At 41.2% G+C, this 17,424-nt stretch overlaps 1 long non-coding RNA gene across 1 annotated transcript in view; it reads left to right on the plus strand.

Annotated features, from left to right (window-relative positions):
• LOC119008771 overlaps nucleotides 1–17,424 on the plus strand; it is a 470,444-nt gene that overhangs the window by 434,376 nt on the left and 18,644 nt on the right. Inside the window, exon 3 of the long non-coding RNA XR_005071533.1 lies at nucleotides 15,270–15,333. This is a non-coding gene — a long non-coding RNA (uncharacterized LOC119008771). The remainder of the gene's footprint in view (nucleotides 1–15,269; nucleotides 15,334–17,424) is intronic.

Raw genomic sequence — 17,424 nt, forward strand, 5'->3', positions numbered from 1 at the left:
CACATTTCCCCCTCCTTTGCTGGTTTACTGTCAAAACAAGTCATCTGGGTTGCCCCTTTATCAGCTACCCACTCAGCACTGCTACAGATAAATCCCTCTTACTCTTTTACCATGCTGCTTATCACTTACTGTGCCATGATGTGGTCACAGCAAATACAGCAAAAAGAAGATGAATCTGCTTGCCTGCGAAAGTCACTGCTGCAGATATGCCTGAATTTTAAATTTACCTCTGAAGTAAGCTTATTTAAGCCTACTAGCAATTAAAGTTGCCAAAGTGGATAGTTGCCATTTCCTCACTTAGCAGATTTTAATGGCGAGGCAAAAAAAACTTGACTGGGAGGAACTTTCTACTGCCATGACATTGACAACCTCCACACTGAAGTTAGAGACAAATATATTAAATATTTTATCCCATATGTTACAAGATTTGTACAGTAGATTTTTTTTAACCATTAATGTTTGGATATGAAGGCATTTGTAATGTTTTAGGACAAACATGCTCTTGATGAGCATTGTAGTAGTTGCTTGTTGCATCATTTTTAGCCGTGCTAGCAGCTGTTGATGACAGCGTTGGTTGGTTGGTTCAACACTTTGGTCTGGACAGGAATACCTCAGTAACCACTGGAGAGATTGGCCGACAGTGTCTCCAAGGTTGAAGCCAAGTGACCCTGAATTATCCTTAAGTGCCACTGGGGGGGGTTGATATTTTTGGCTTTCAGTGAAGTGTCTTGTCTTATCCGATAGATTGCCATTAAACACAGCACTTATATGGTGTCCCCAGCATGTCAAGTCCACCTAATTATCTCAGCATCTACTCAATAGATTGGCATCACATTGTGGATGTCCATGGCTTCCAGAGGATGTATCTCAATGACTTTGCTGATCTGTTGAGTTTTTCTCTGGCACCACCATGGGGTTGACATTTGAGTGCAAGGTCTCGACCACTATTAGATGGATTGCCGTGACATTTAGTCCACAGAAGCATGCCCTCTTTTCATCTGCGATCATCAGTTTCTCCAGTAGTTTGGTTTATGAAATAGTTTGGTAATACACACTAACCTACGATGATTAACAGTCTGACTCAGTGGGTGAAGGCTTGGGCACCAGTTTGAGAAAGCAATCTCCTATCTGTGTGTTACTGTTCAGAACCCCTGTGCTACAACAACCTCTGATCTAGCAACCTACATGTTGTAAATGGCAAATTATCCTAACCCTAGCCTGGTTGCTAAGGGTGTGAACAAAGCTGCAGCCTCTTCTTCTTCTTGTAAATACACAAAAGAAAAGAAATATTCAAAAAATCACAAACCAATATAAAAGGTTTCGCTTTGAAAGATGAAAAAGACCTTGACGGTATTGTATGAAGCGATGGGTGGAGGATATATCTCGCCAAGAATCAAGAAACATAAACAGTGAACGCTTTACAGGGTGCCTTTAAAATCAATCCACCCAAATTAAACAAATCTTACCTGGGGTTTGTTTGCAGTTAATTATTTGTTCAAGTGGTAGATGTGCTGGTGCATATAAAGCACTCCTTCAATAGTTGAAAACATACAACAATGTAATGTCAGATTTTGTTCTTTAAATATACAGAGTATGGCGATCGACAGGTGCAAAAAAAAAACCTTGCACAATGTCCACTTCACGTGTAATGAAGTTTAATAATGACACCATTTTTGTGCCTTCATCAGGTTATCTTACAAGACAATGGGGGAGGCTGTCGTAAGTAAGGTTGTAGACTCATTTCGACCAATCACGCCAGATCACAGACAAAATCCTCACTGAGAATACCTCAAAGGTAACAGAACAACACATTCAGCAGTAGTTCATCATTTAGACCCTTGGAAAAACAAGGTCTGTAAGGTGAAGATCCAACAGACTTCACGTTTCTTTAAAAGCAGGTCAAGATCCCCCCTCTCCAAGTGGCAGACGAACTTTTTCAATTCAACCTTAAGGTGTAAATGTCATGTTTTTCATCATTAAACTGTACAGTTACGGGAGAAACACGATCATTTCTACGTATGGTGTGTTTGTGGTCACGTTGCTTCAACTTCCTAGTGGTTTTACCCATGTACATTAATCCACACGGACACAGGAGTGTGTACACAACGTGCGTGGAGGCGCACGTGATGACACTGTTAGTGGAAAATGATTTGTTTGTGTGAGGATGAGAAAAAAGCTGCTGGTTTTATAGGTGTTGATGCACTGTGCACAGCTCCCACTCCGGTTGTTGCCGTTGGCAAAGTAGCAATGTTGTATCGACCGTGTGGTTTTTTAACGTGCAAAATTGGCACAAACCAGCATGTCTCTTAAGTTCTTTCCCCAGTTTTTAAACACAGAAGGGGAATCTCTTTTTAAAAGTTTTGGCTAGCTTGAGATCTGATTTTAAAATATGCCATTAGTTATTTATTTATTTAAACAATTTCATGACAGTGTGGAGAATAGGAGGTGATATAGGTCACAGAGAAGCTTTTCCCTCTTGTTTTTTTTTTTTTTTTTTTTTATTCTTTAACAATTCAGAGCGTGTTTTTTTTTTTTTTTTTTTTTTGTGCAGTCTCATAAGCCCCTTCAATCCAGTCAATAGGATACCGACACTGGACAAATCTCACTTTCATGTCTTCAGCTTTTTGGCACAAAATCGTCTGTTGTATTGCAAACCCTTTTTAGTCTAAAAAAACTGACTTTGGGGAAGAACTCTCTTCAGTGGGGTGGGATGAGAACCGCACACCAATAAAAGAGTGTTTTTTTTTCATCAGTTTCCTCGCGGCAGAGGGTCGTGGTTAAGATGCCAGTGTTTTTTTTTTTACTACCCACATATTTAGAAAATGAACCTTTATCCCCATTGTAGTCCACAGTAAAGTTCAGATTGCTGTTGAAGCTGTTTAGAAGAGTGAAAGAATCATGTCAATTCTTCCACATTATCTTGAAAAAGACCAGTTACATCATCAATATATCTATACCATTTCAATCAACAATTGGAAAATGTAAGTAGATTCTAATTCATGAGAATGTATCAAAAATGAACTGATCAGACGGGACGGAAGTCGGTCATGGAGAAAAAAAGTTCAGAGCCTTCAAACCACCATCATCACATGGTATGTAAGTATTAAGGCTGACAATGTCTAACGTCACCGGAAGGACGTCATCGGCCAAGTCATTAATACGAGATATCTTGTTAATGAAATCTGTAGATTCTCTGATATATGTTGGTAGAACATGAACATAAGGCTTAGTGAAAAAAAAACCAAAAAAAAAAAACCACAACTCAGTACACACAACAAATTCTGACAGGGGAGACAATAATGAATCAGGGTTCAGTTTTCTATACAAACTTGTGTCAAAGTTAAAAAATACACCAGGTTACATAGGTTTATTGTGTTAAAAAAGTAGTTTGACCTACTCATAGGAACTAAAAACCATCGCCTTGACCTACATGTTGTTTTTCATGTTACCTACCCACAGCAACAACACCTCAATCTGCCGTATCTCTCTGGCAGCTATTTCAATTGAAATTGCTGTTTCTGTTTCTGCTGCCGACGCCTGAGAACTGCATCTAACATGCTTCAGAGACTTTATTTTTCATTTGTATGAGCTATCTAACCTTGTGACAATCACACAGCCACCCATGTGTATAATAGTTGTTTGGACATCATTTCAGCAAATGGAAGTTAACATACCCCGCACATCTTACTATGATTGCTGATACAAGGTCGCACTTGTCAAAAGTCTATACATATATTAGCTTTGTGACATGTCTGCAGATTTGAAGCGAGTACCTTATTTAAGAAAAAGATTTAAGGGGCTTTACTCCGCACATTCCTGTTAGATTTAACAGAAAAACAACAGCCCTCCGAAAGGTTTTGTGGACAGTAACCTGCCGTATGATGTGTGTGCAGGTGTGTGTCCTTAACAGAGCTCTACAATATGTTTGGATGATTTGAGGGCACCGGGCATAAATGCATGTTATAAATTTAGCCAGTGTCTTGGCCTTCCTTCTCCTCCCCCGTCCCCCTGACGACCAAGGCCAGGTCCCTGCTGATGGAGAGAGAGGGGTCAACTCTGGCAGCAGGAACAAAGTGGACTTGACAAGTGTGAAAGATTTAGTGCCGGGCATTTAGAGTGATCATCTTTTCCCCTTTGTCAGCAGGTAGAGAAATTTCTCCGCCCTTATTGTGTCCTTGATTCGGGTTTGATGGCACAGGGGGAAATCCTGTCTCGGTGCATGTCTCCCCTATGCTGTGATGTGGGTACACCGCCCTGTTAATGACTGTTATTGCTCAGAGTGGGATGAATATTATTACCGCAAAGCTTCGGTTCTGACTTCCTGTGCGTCTGAGCTGCATTTAACTGATTTATATATATAAGAGTAACAGGAAGTATCACGAGTCCACAGGGAAGGTTCGACTTTAATCTGCAGATGGTTATCAATCCTGAAAACTATTTCCGTCCCCTTGAAAGGAATTACCATGCTCGTGTTGTCAAGATACATTTCAACCCTTTTTCTTTGTATTTCATTTGTTCTCGCACTCCATAACTCCCCTCTGTATTATATGGCTTAATTTTCCTGAAGAGCGGCAAATGTTACACTTCAGTGGAATTTTGAGGCCTCTTAAATCCCAGAGACTGCGCCTCATAGATTTCAGTAAACTATGAAATTAAATATGGGACCTCCTGTGTGAATTGGATTTAAATATCCCTCTTACTCTGGCAAATGAATAAAAAAAAAAAGAAAAGAAAAAAAAAAAGGAGTAAGATTAACTTTTAAATGATGGTGAAAATCCTCCAGTGCTACTGCTCTATAATTAGGTCATTAGTGCAAGTATGATGCTTCATAATCCCTCCCAGCGGCAAGAATGATACCACAGATCCATATCACCTTGTTATCAGCACTCCAGAGATGCAACTATGGCTTTTATGCACGATCTCTCCTGGACAGTGAGAACAAACAATAATAATAAGCCACAAATCCACCTCACTTACGTGCTGAGTGCCTGGATGTGACGGATTTAGATGAGGCAGGTTTAGGTGGATGTTGAGCAGGCTCGATGGTGAGCGCCGCTTGGGTGAACCCCACAGGGCCCTGTGGCCTTATTTCTCAGCAAATTGCCATTTTCTTTTTTCTTTCCACCACCTACATTTTTTCGGATTTTTTTTTTTTTTTTTTTCACTCAAGAAAGTTCTTACATCTAAAATACCAAGTTCGTTTTGTGTTTTTCAGTTGTTGTTTTTTTTTTTAGCGCATTCTATCAAAGTGGATGCAAAAACACGACGCTGCACTTTTAAACTTTCAACAAATAGTGACAGACTAACATTTAACTTTTGGTCCTTATCCTTCTGAAGTATTGCCAGGCATGAGCACTGAGTTCAGTCTGAGTAGCCTTTCCATATTAACTGAAACTATTGGAATTCATTTTTAAATTTTTATTTTTAACTTTTACGAACTGTTTGCTTTTACTCAACTTCTAGTATATGACCTTAGAATAGGATTGCGATGTTTTTCTCGCTTGTCACAACACCGTGGTTATGCTTTGGTTGGGTTTAGCTACAAAAAATAACTTGGTTAGTGTTCGGAAAACATCATATTTTTACTGGAAATACCCCTTTTTGTCAAAGTCGTCCGCGGTGCCACGCTTACAGATGCCGCTACGCAGACTTAGAACTGCAATCCCCTGCTTTTGGCAGCCTCGTACCACAGCGACATGATGTAGGGGTGAATATTTATCCTGAGAACACTGAGTAATGTAATGTGGATAAAAGGAGTAACTAAGTAAATATGAGAGTTTATTTATATGATGCAGCCTTTAATACCAGAAACAGATAACCCGTCATGTCATCATTACACAATATCAAAAAATCTGAAATGACACAGTGGCTCAGTTAGTACATACAATCCCTGATAAACTGTGATTATTGTCTTTTCATAGCAGATTCCCGTCTCTTCTCGCAGCAGATATCCTTAAGGGTCCAGTTATTTCTATGATAGGTTTGATTTAGTGATCAGATTTGCATCAATATGTCGTCAGCATGGAGGAGCCTTGATAACTGGAGCGACAACAAATCCGTTGATTTACACGCACCTGTGGAACCAGAGCAATTAGGAACAAAACTCTGACAGAAGGACATTTTCATATTCCACTCCTGTGTCTCTTTAGAGAGTGTTGTCAAGCAGATGGGAAAATCCATTTTGGAGGGGGCATCCAAATGTGCACAATATGATTTACACTAAAATAACAACCATTGTACTATAGTGTACTATGAGTGTACACTGTGTTTTTTTAGCCTAGTTGCCGAGATAAAATGTTAGTAAGAAGACTTTGTGGCCATTTTCAGCTCTTTGGCAGTTTTTGTGCCTAAACCTAACAAGAGTATAATCATGATGCTCTCAAAGTATTCCTTGATGTTGCAGCTTTTCATTTCTGATGGTTCAGATTTCAATTTCATGTTGAGGTTGAACGTGTCCATGGTTTGCAGAAACTGTCGGAGTTCGGGTATTCTGTTTCAGTGTTTCCTGTTATATTTTGTTGAATTCATTTTCCCGCCTGTTCTGCTGTGTACACCTGTGTGTCATCTGTTCATTTGTGTATCTAAGTCTTTTCCTCCTTCTGATGGTTCATCTGTTTTCCCCATGTTGTTGGTTTGCCTGTGTTTCCTCCTCATGTGTCAGCTTTTGTTCCTCCACACTTTCTGGTTTGTCTTGGGTTTTGTATTCTTAATTTTTTCTTGGATTCTCTTTTGCCTGCCCTTTTGTTGCCTAACTTTTTATTTTTGGACATGAGATTACACTTTTTAAAGCTCGCCTTTTGTTTGCACCAGTCTGTCTTGGTTGTTTCTGCATTTGGTTCCTCTTTTGCCAAACAGGAACATACATTGCCAACATTTATTCTTGCAATTGGATTGAATCTCCTTAACAGTAAAATACAATGGAATAACCAGGGGACCTTCTCTGCCAGATTCAGGGTTATAATGTACCATCAGAAACTATTAATAGGGAAACCCAGTGTCTGTCGCACACAAAAAAGCAGATAACATGGAAATCCACACGAGGTCCAACCTCTTTTTCCTCTTCTTGTGAAGGCTAAAATGCATTTTACCATGAACTCTTAATGGTCATGGGCATGAAGGACAACTTTTAATGAGGTGCTGCTGAGTTCGTCTCTTGCCAGCATTCAGCAGAGGTCGATCTACAGAGCAGATCGCACATCCTCTCAGCCAAAGTCAAAGCCAGCAGCAAGGCAGAGTTGACTGACAACGACCTTTGAATTGGCCTCAAGAAACAAAGTGCAGATTTCCCCCTGACTGCTTCCAGGGAAGGCTTCCAAACATGTCATGATAAGAGTTTATTGCTGATGCAGATGCATGATAGAATGTGTCATTCCCATCTGCAGCAGAAGCTACAGAGGGTACTGGACCATTTGAAGAACTGAACAAATCAATGTCTCTTTACCCTACACTACTTTTTGAAACCGAGCCATTTGGTCCCAGTTGTGTGTCCAACAACTCAAACCTTTGGTACCACTTTAAACCAGAATTAATTGTGTTTTTTTCATAAATGTTGGTAAACCTGCTGACTCCTTTCCCGTTGCTGGTAGACAGGCTCTTCTGGATCACGGTTGACGGCACAAATGCAATACTTTGGTGGTTACTTTTTTAAAATGTCTTTTAAACCAGTCTCTCTTTTGCAGATTGGCAGCCCAACTGCCTGAATTAATGTCATTGTATGTTTAGGCACAAAAGAAACACTCGCCAAGGGTTAGGAAAACATCATGTTTTGGCTTAAGTTGCCACGTCCACAATGGTGGACGTGACCCAAATTCTTATTAAAAACACTTGGTTTAGTTGCCTCAAGCAGGGTTTGAGATGTCCCTACTTCTTGACAAAAACGTGTTTCTGTCAGTACAAATAAAACTCTGTGGGTCATTGTCAGATATCTCTAGCGGATGTAAGTGGATTTCTTTGTCCAGTGTGAAGGAGTCAAACATTGCGATGCTGTTCCAGATTGCATCTCACCTTTTTTCCATGCCCACTTAAAACACTTCGTCCCAGTAAAACTCCTGAAGGCAGAGAGGTTCTGCTCGTCTCAGCTGGATCAATGATGTGTAAACACTGGGGGGACCATTTCATTAAAAGATATCTGAAATCAAACATCCTGAATCATTTTTACTTCACTTTCTATCATCTGATCTCGATGCCATATCTGTTTACAACGTATATTTTCAAATTAGTGGAGTGAATATTATTCTATCAGGGAAAGTAACACAATACAGTTCATATCCACAGATTGAATTCCCCTCGGGGACTAATAAGGAGTTACAGTTAAAAGGTAGCAAAAGGCTACATTTCATTTACTATTTGTGCTTGATGAGCCGATGGAGAAGCAGTCTGTGTCTGCAGACATTTCACACCTCCCCATCAAATGATAGAAATTATATGATCTGGCTTTCACAGCAGTGGCAAAGTTGTACACAATGCAGTCTGCTGAGCATAAAGGTACCTGACAACGCTTACATTTTACCATGACACTCACATTTTTAGTGCCTTTTTTTTTTTTCTGGCAGGACAGCGCTTGAAAAATAAAAATCTTACACTGTCACACCTTTAAAGAATATGAAAAGAGTGTGTCGCATTGCCGAGCGCTCTCCCTGACTTTCAGTTGCTGCTGCAGAGGTTAAAAGTTCATCTGAGAAAAGATGCTGAATAATGCAACTCCTGTAACAAAGCTGCTCTGTGGCCAGTAGTAGACTGGTTGTACTGGGTGTGAGGATACAAAGAGATAAAGGAATGTATTGTTTTCTGACAGTATGTCAGAGAAAGGGAAGGGGGAGGTAAGAATCTATAATATCATAGTAATATAATCAGAACAGTACACACTAATTTCCTTGAGAGACTTTCCAATTATATACACTACTTGAAGGAGGACTGCTGATATTTTTATACCCACAGTTTTTTTGAGAGGTAGTGGAAGATTGTATTTGCTCAGATAGATGAAGATGAGAGAGTTTCTGTAATGACCCCTCGCAACTCCTGGGTCGAACCAAGAGAATAGCTTAGTTTCTGTTCGTGTAGCTGTTCAAAGTAACAGCTCGGCTTCAAGGAAAATACTTTAAAAGAGTTTGAAAGCAGTGAACGACTCTGAAACTAAATATGATAAACTGTTGTGCATGTAGGCTCATTGTTACTACTCAGAAAACATTAGTCGAGATATTTTCCCTCTAGATTTGATTTGACAAGTCCAAGTTTTTAAGATGCCGGCGCAGGATGAATAGAGCCACGGAATGCTGTATTTCCACAGAAAACCACTACTTCAAACTGCATTTGAGATATGGGTTTAAAACAGGGGAGAAAATGATCATTATAAATATGGGGAAACGCTATAAACCATCCTCAAAAGGAATTTTTATGAGTCTGGGATTTCTAATAAAAAACAGTTTGAGATTCAAAAATAAGGGTGCTCTTTGTGAGCTGCTGGGGAGCTTTTCAGTAGCCCGCTTTGAATTCCTATAGTGGAGCATTGTCTTTGAAAACGTGCTTCATGTTTCAAACAGACGGCCCATGAAATGAAAGAGTAAGCCTCAGATAAAGGAGTCTCAGTGTTGATAATGGTTAGAAAGCCAAGACGGCAGGAAGCAGCCGCCTATGTCTCATTTGGGCCTCGTTCAAACCAAATAGACAATGGGCCATTAAATTGTGACGTGTTTACAGCTTCACGTCATGTATGAATGATGTACAGTATGTGGCGCAGCATTTCAAGGCAAATGACAAGTTACAACTGCAGCACTGTAATATAGAGAGAAACACGCAGATTCAGCAGGAAACGAAAACTATGACAAGTGGATAAGGGCTTTGGCAAATGGCTCCATAAGTCTCTCTTGTCACTTACATATATGCTCTCGCATGTGATCCGTCATGGCGAAGTGATGGGAACCAGTATGAGGCCCGGGTCAAACCAGCAGCTGGCCCCTTTAAGAGAGCGCAGGCAGAGGGAGTCTTGGCATGGTTGGCCTGTTTAAAGGTGATGTAAACAGGCCCTGATGGATGAAGGACTCGCATCCATCCATCATCCTTCCAACCTGAAGGGCCTTAATCTTCGGCAAACACAATCCTGCCACCGCGCCCCTCATCTCTCCCGCCTTGTCTCTCAAGTCCTTAATATCCCTTCGTTTGGGGACCTTGTTCCTGCAGCAGGCGACACACTCTCACTGGACAGGTAGAAATGACACCGTCTGGAGGTTAAAAGCCCCAAGAAGTGCAGGAGGAGAGGAGGGAGGGGGTGTAGGGACTCTTGAGCTATGAGTTTCCTCAATGTTCTGGCCTCATTATTTATTACGGCTCTGACATGAATAATTCAGGACCAAACAATTGTTGACGTCTCATTAATTGATAGCACCCCAACTGTTCTGTTGGGCAGTTCTCTGAATTATCTGGCCTGATGGTTCGTCTGCACAAATTTGACTTTCTTGTTTTCTTGATTCAAATTAACAACAATCTGAGTAGAAGTTAAATCCATTTTAACGGGCGAGAAATTAAACAGTTAACTGGCTGTGATGTTAAAATGACATGTGTGCATATGGTCACAATATAACCCACCATATTCCCACACATTTTCATTATGGTACTATTCATCCTTCTGACTTTCACTTGATTTGAGGCATTATTTAGGTGTTTGGCTTTCTGTCAGTTGTGTCTCTTTGTCCTTCCTGTTAACACTGGTGCAGCCAAGCTGCTGTCTCAGCTAAATAATGGAAGACTTCAGGGCCTGATGGCAAGTTTTATAAATGGTTGCCAGGCTGGCCACAAGACATCTTCACAGTTTTGGTTGCCAAAGTAGATAGAGTGGTTGCCGTTTCTTGATAAATCACAGACGGGGTACGACGTTATATCCCATATTTCAGTGATGACAAAGTGATAAAGGAAGATCAGGCATTTGAGTCACATGGCGTATTTGTTGTTTCCTTCTGTCAAACACACAAACACTCGCAAACAAAATGTGATCCAGCGCAGAATGAAATTAATGACGCACTAATGACGAGACCGCTAGGGTTAAATACAGTCCAATAACAAGGTAACCTTGAGAGGCAGCTGGATGCACGAGATGACGTTATCATGGGATCTCGTGGATTCATCTTGCCAGGCTTGCAGTTGCGGCAGAGCGCACAGGCGTTGAACCAATCAGTGAGGAGCTGCAGACGAATAGCAGCTGTGGGCTTGGTTCAGGTCACGCAGCCCCTTAAGGGCGTTAGCATCGCTCCTATAGCACCAGATATATCAGAACTAGAGAGCGTGCTCGATTGAAAGAGGAGCAAAGAATGACACTGAAGGCTTCTCTTGATGGAAGGCTGACTTTGTTAAGAGTTTGATTTATAAACTGGCTTGACAGATGGTTCATCCAATCACCTGCCAAGTATTTATTGAAAGTGCCTGCCCTTTTCTCAAACAGTTTCTAGTGGCTCCTTTCCAGATGATTTTGAGAAACAAACCATCTGGTACGTCAGGTTAATGATAAGGGCATTTCTTCAGTCTGATCAGATGTACTGTATGGACAATAGCACATCAACACACCTTTGTGTGCTTAAGTCTGGAGATACGTTTTGCTGTTTCAACATGACAATGGCTACATGCACAACATAGTCCGTATTTTTGCCCACATTTCAAAAAAGACAATACTACTACTAAGCTGTCTAAAACTAATATGTCTGTTTACATGCAGCATAAAAACAGCAGAACAGAAACACTCGTGCCATTTTGCTTCTGTGTCCAAATACAAGTTTTAAAGTGTTGCACCTGTGGCGGTCTGCAGCAGTACTGTGCAGATACAGCCTAACATTTACTCCCTCAGCAAGGGAGACTTGAGAGGTCGGTGTCGCGATTTTTGCAAAAACCTGTTGATATCCAAATCTTTCATCATGTCTGAAAGTAGGTATGTTTGTCCTTTTGGGCAGAAATGTGGGCTTCACACCCCCCCCCCCCCCCAGCAGCAAAGCTGACGAATTCAGAATACGAGTGAGATCTAACCGTGTAGTCACTGTCCTCGCACACCAGTTTGGTGCAGAAGAAGTCGACTGTCCCTGACCTCGACCCCATCCGACACCTCCGGGATGAACTGGAGCCAGACCATCATCATCCTATATCTGCTCCCGACCTCACAAATGCTCTCGTGAGTTCTAATGGGAGCAAACGCCTGCAGCCAGAGGCTTGTGGAAAGGCACCAACGTATAAATGTCCTTGTTTAGTCACGAGCTTTGATTGCGAAAGCTGTGTTGGCCGTATTGTGTATTGTGCCAGCTGAGTCACATTTTCACAATTTTCGAAGCAGCAGCAGCAGCGAGCAACACCTTTGTACCTCTGAGAACGCAGTAAATAGTGCTTAAAAGTATTGACTGCTTTGCTGCTTTTATGTCCCCTGGTGTCCACTGTGCCATTATTTGTCTGCTTTATACGCTCTCCTTCTTCAGATTTCTTTGACTCTGTCGCTTGTTGATCGAGTCCATTCTCAAGTTTTGATTCTGGACAGTAACAAAGGTTATTCCACGGTGCACTGCTTTTTGCAGTAAACGTCCCTCGCTCTTTAAATCAATGCAAGGTGATGAATGTAGACCTTTTTTTTTGCCTTTAACGCAGAAAAATATGGTTGCTGACGGAGGGACATCAGGCTGAAAGTTATTGACCATAGTTTACTGTCAGGCTCTATGTCAACATTTAAAACACTAATTACAGAAGCTCTTTCTCGCTTACGCCCACACAAACCTCAACACACACACACACACACACACACACACACACACACACACACAGTCAGTATACACAGTCTCACTGGTGTTTGCAGTAGTGGGCTGCCAGCCGAGGAGGAGTCGCACTCACTCATCACTCACCACATGCAGCGTTGGCATCCCTCCCATGGAACCATCAATTGAGTTGGAAGTTTACTGCAACCTATTATTGTGAGAATCTCAAAAAAATAATATATATATATATATATATATGAAATGAATGCCTTAAATACTTCTGAGCACCTTTGCATGTTTTATAATCTGAAGAAAATACCTCTTTTGCACTGGAAACGACATTTCTGGGTCAAAGATTCCACCTTAGTCGTGCAGTGGTGATTTAGGAGCAAACATTAACTATGATGTTCCAGCACCAACCGGGCGATATCAGATTGTGCATAAAACACGATAACCCCGCCGGACATGCTAATTTTTGCCCCCAGAAATATTTCTTGTTATTATTTAGGACATGGTAGTAATATTAACTATCCATGCCTAGTTAAATGCCAGGGACGAGGATTTATTCTATCCGATTCAGTCATTGATGTGACAGTACGTTTGCTGTTTGGTTCGAGTGCTCCGAACAAATCTAAAATGTGAGTCAAATCAGTGATTAATACATCAGGTTTTGTGCCCATTGATTGCTGCTTTTCCTTCAGCAAGGGAAACTGTTCCCCAATCAGACCTCAGCATGTGGGATTAAGAATGGGGATGTCATTTTTCCTACAAAGCTACTTAACTGCTTTCATGAAAAATACAGGCAGAAATGGCAACAGGCAACAAGCTCGGATTAGATGTTGTAAGTGGACTGACAGAAATAGCAACTCTTAAAGGCTCTTAAATCTATTTCCTCAATCAGCATCTTACCACGAGCTGCGAGGGCGACATGAACTCAGCATTCTCTGCCAACTTTGTTGATTTCACATGAGAGATTTCTGTCTCTGCAGCTTTGTCGGAGTTCTTCCGGCTGGTATTTAGGTGATGAATTACTTCTGAGCACCGATCAGATTTCGGCAAAAATTGTAATCAAAATCTGATGACAGCTGTTGTCGGGGTTGTTTGATTCCCAGGGATCTGTCAGTCACATTTGATCAAACCAAACCCACACAATCCTGATGAAGCAGCTTCTACATGTGGTAAACAGCAATTTCACGTGCGTCATTGTTTTCTTTCACAGGTTAAAATTCTATTTACGTATACGTATTACTTACGTATGTGAAGAAGCACATTCCACGTGATGTCATATGGCATGTTTGTCTCTTAGTTTTTGGCCTTTTCGAAATGTTTTATCCATATGTGACAAAAAGCCATTTTGCATGTGAAAAAATTTCAATTTCACATTTTTTTTTTCTTTTCATATCTCAGAATTTTAATCAGCTTTATTTATTTACAGCTATTTACAAAGTTAAAGTTGAATTTTTGACCAAAAACTCCTAATGAGACTGTTGCAAATACTTTAACTTTTTCTTTCTTTTCTTTTTTAAACATCTTTAGTCCTGAATGTTGAAGGTTTCCGAACATTCCTGATGGCATAAATGGAATTTTGTGGAAAAACATAATTGGCAATCTGTGTCCATGTCAACTGATAATGGCGGGTTGTCATTCCAGCGGTACATATCTGTGTCATTAGTGCTATTTGCATACGTAGCGTGTCTTGAGAATGCCAGCAGTCCTGAATAAGAGCAACCTCTTGATTGTTCCTTACTCAACCAGATTATTTGTTGTTCTCTGACTCTGTTGTTCGAATCGATCAGCGAGATTATTCCTGCCTTCGGAGCAGCTCGGCCCTCCAAGGCAACATTTGTATAACTAAAACCCCAATCTACCTTGATTTAAGTCGTGATTATAGCTGATACGTCAAGTAAATGGAAACAGATTTACTATGGGCTGCTTTGCACTTCAGCCCTAATGCCGCTGACACTGTGTCGGCCCATACGTTATTCACTGTTGGCATATTCACTGCCAAACACTGACTGGGATAAGAAATAGCTTGAAGAGTTACAGTGTGAGAGCTTTATTTGGCAAAAGACAGAAAGATATATTCAGTCAAAGTGAGATACCAAGTCCTTTACAGAAATATTTATTGCCTATGAGGAGACGTCCGCGTTTTAGTGCTGCGATTCGGCGGCTATGCCTAGAAAGTGTGATTCACAATGACTGATATTATGGACTGCCTTATTTTTTATTATTTTGCAGTTCTGCTTGACTTCAGTTTGTGAGAGATAAGAGGAAACCTAATACGATCTGTCTTCCTTCAGCAGGAGCATTAACTCTGTGGAAATGCAAGACAAAATGAAATATGAAATGTATGAAGAGAAAAAATATGACAAAAGATTTTCATCATCTAGTCTGAAAACCCTTCTGAGGGCGCGAGGCTATCAAGGGACATTGTTCACTTGTGTGTAAAGCGCAGTGTTTACCAAGTTTACATTATGTGCTTTTTTTTCTGGGGATGTGTGAAGCTGAACCAAAGTCGTTATCAGCAAGTCTCGCCATTTTTATTTTTTTCAGGGTTAATCCAGAGCGCCACGAACTGATGTGATCAGCTCGTCCCACCAGAACACACCGAACAAATGTGAGTTTAATGTCTGCCGTTTGAATAACCTCCTCTTCCTTTGTAACCCTGTGCATGAGTGTGATATCCTCCTCCTCAATGCTTAATATAAGTTTGTTTGCAGCGGCACCAAATCAGTTGAGACTGCCGTGAATCTCAGCTGTGCAGCAACACGATTGGCTGACATGTTGCAGCTGTCGGCTAACTGCGTGAAATCAGTGTCTCTCAAAATTTTTACAAATTGTATCACCTCAAAAATGTGTTAGATCCTCCAGGCACCACATTTATGACCGACGTTGATTCATATGTACTTTTTTTGCGCCATTGGCTGCAAACGTTAGCAGTTAGCAGACGCTATGGATGTTCTCAGTGCTGCTGAAAGTAGAACCTCATGTTATGTACTTCACTTCCTGCTCAGTCCTGCTTGGTTTTGACCCTTTCGTTTTACCTCCACTTACTAGCTTGACACTGCAGTTTGAGATTTGCTCCTAATTATTGTGATGTGCATGAACGGGACTATGTGACCTTGCAGGCTGAAAAGTAAACACTAAAAAAACACAGATTTGAAATTACATTTCTGTTTAAAATGTGTGCATTACTTTAATAGGTTAGTTTTAACATCATCATGTGTTTTTAAATCAACATATTTAAAGGTGCAGTATGTAAGAATTGGCCACCATACCCCAAACAACACAGAGTCATCACAGTAGCTGCAAACTGTAGCTGCCGTCAGCTAGTTAGCGCAGTTCGCAGTGCTGAGCTGTTTGTTGACGCTGCCCAAACTCGCAGCTCGGAGAACCATTAAGGGTGTTAAGGGTGTTAACATTTTACTACAATTTTACAAAGTGCACCGTTAATTTAGAAAAGACATTTTTGGGGCTCCTCTGCATGCCACTAGAGGGAGCAAACCATAGTTTCAGAATAGTGGCTTTTACTGGTCTTTGTATTGTAGGCTAAACAAGCTGAAGACAAAACTGTAGCAGGCCAAAGAAAACCAACAAGTGCAGTAACACAATAAGACAGGACTGCAGTCAAATGTGCAGAACTACAAATAAAAAGACACAAAGAAATGCACTATTTCCTCAACACATTGCATCTCTGACTGCTAATCAGAGCAGCTCTTAATCTCGTGCACCGTTGCAGGCAGAGACCGAGGGCTGTTAGGGGCCCGAGTGCCTGAGTGCCACCTGCTCCTCTCCTTCATCCTTTAACCTATCTTACACGCCCCACCAAACAGTCAGATCCCTCAGTGTGGACAGCCATTAATCACCCATTAATCTTCATTTCTATTTGGTCCCGCGTGATTCACTGAAATCCGGCCTAAAACACACACACACACGCTGTGCTCTTTCATATTTTCCTGCTCTGCTCGTGTGGTCTCTCGCCAGCGCGATTTATATCGTAATTATCAAGGCGTTCCCTCATGGGTGTGTTGTCCTTTGAGGGAGAAATGATAGGTACGAAACAGACTCCCAGGCCTCAGATAGATGTGTTGTTTTATCTTGCTCTTAGCTGTACAGCCAAGTGAAGTGTAAAAATCACAGAAAATGTTGCAGCGCCGGAGCTTCCCCCGGGCTCCGAGTCAGCAACAGGTCTTGGGAATCCATGCAAAACAAATACTAATAATAAACATAGCACCCAATGTGACACACGGCTCGTGTTTAACTCGTCAGGGAAATCTGTTTTTTTTTTTTTTTATCCCCCCCTGCTTTTAGAATATTTAATGACACAGTAATGTGTCAGAGTAAAGTGTCTTCAAAGGCTGACACAAATATACCCCCACACACAGATGGAGAGGATCCAATCGCAAACAAGACCTCTCGAGCGTCTCGGATAGAAAAAAACTCTTAGACAATAACCAGTGGCTTGCAAGGGCCACACGTATTTAATCTCCCAAGAAATCCTCCCGGGTTACTCATCTCGACTGCTTTTCATGTTTTTTTTTTGTTTTTTTTGTGATTCAGAGACTTGACTTGACAAACTCTGAGAGGAGGATTTAACTCTCTCCGCTGGCGCGGCTGACATCGCCACACCGGAGGTCATCGTGATTCACTCACAAAGTCAAATTACTGCTGTGTTGTCAAAACAAGAGCCGTCGCGACTGGCGGGTTC

This window comes from Acanthopagrus latus, chromosome 19 (assembly GCF_904848185.1).
Source record: "Acanthopagrus latus isolate v.2019 chromosome 19, fAcaLat1.1, whole genome shotgun sequence".
Taxonomy (NCBI): domain Eukaryota; kingdom Metazoa; phylum Chordata; class Actinopteri; order Spariformes; family Sparidae; genus Acanthopagrus; species Acanthopagrus latus.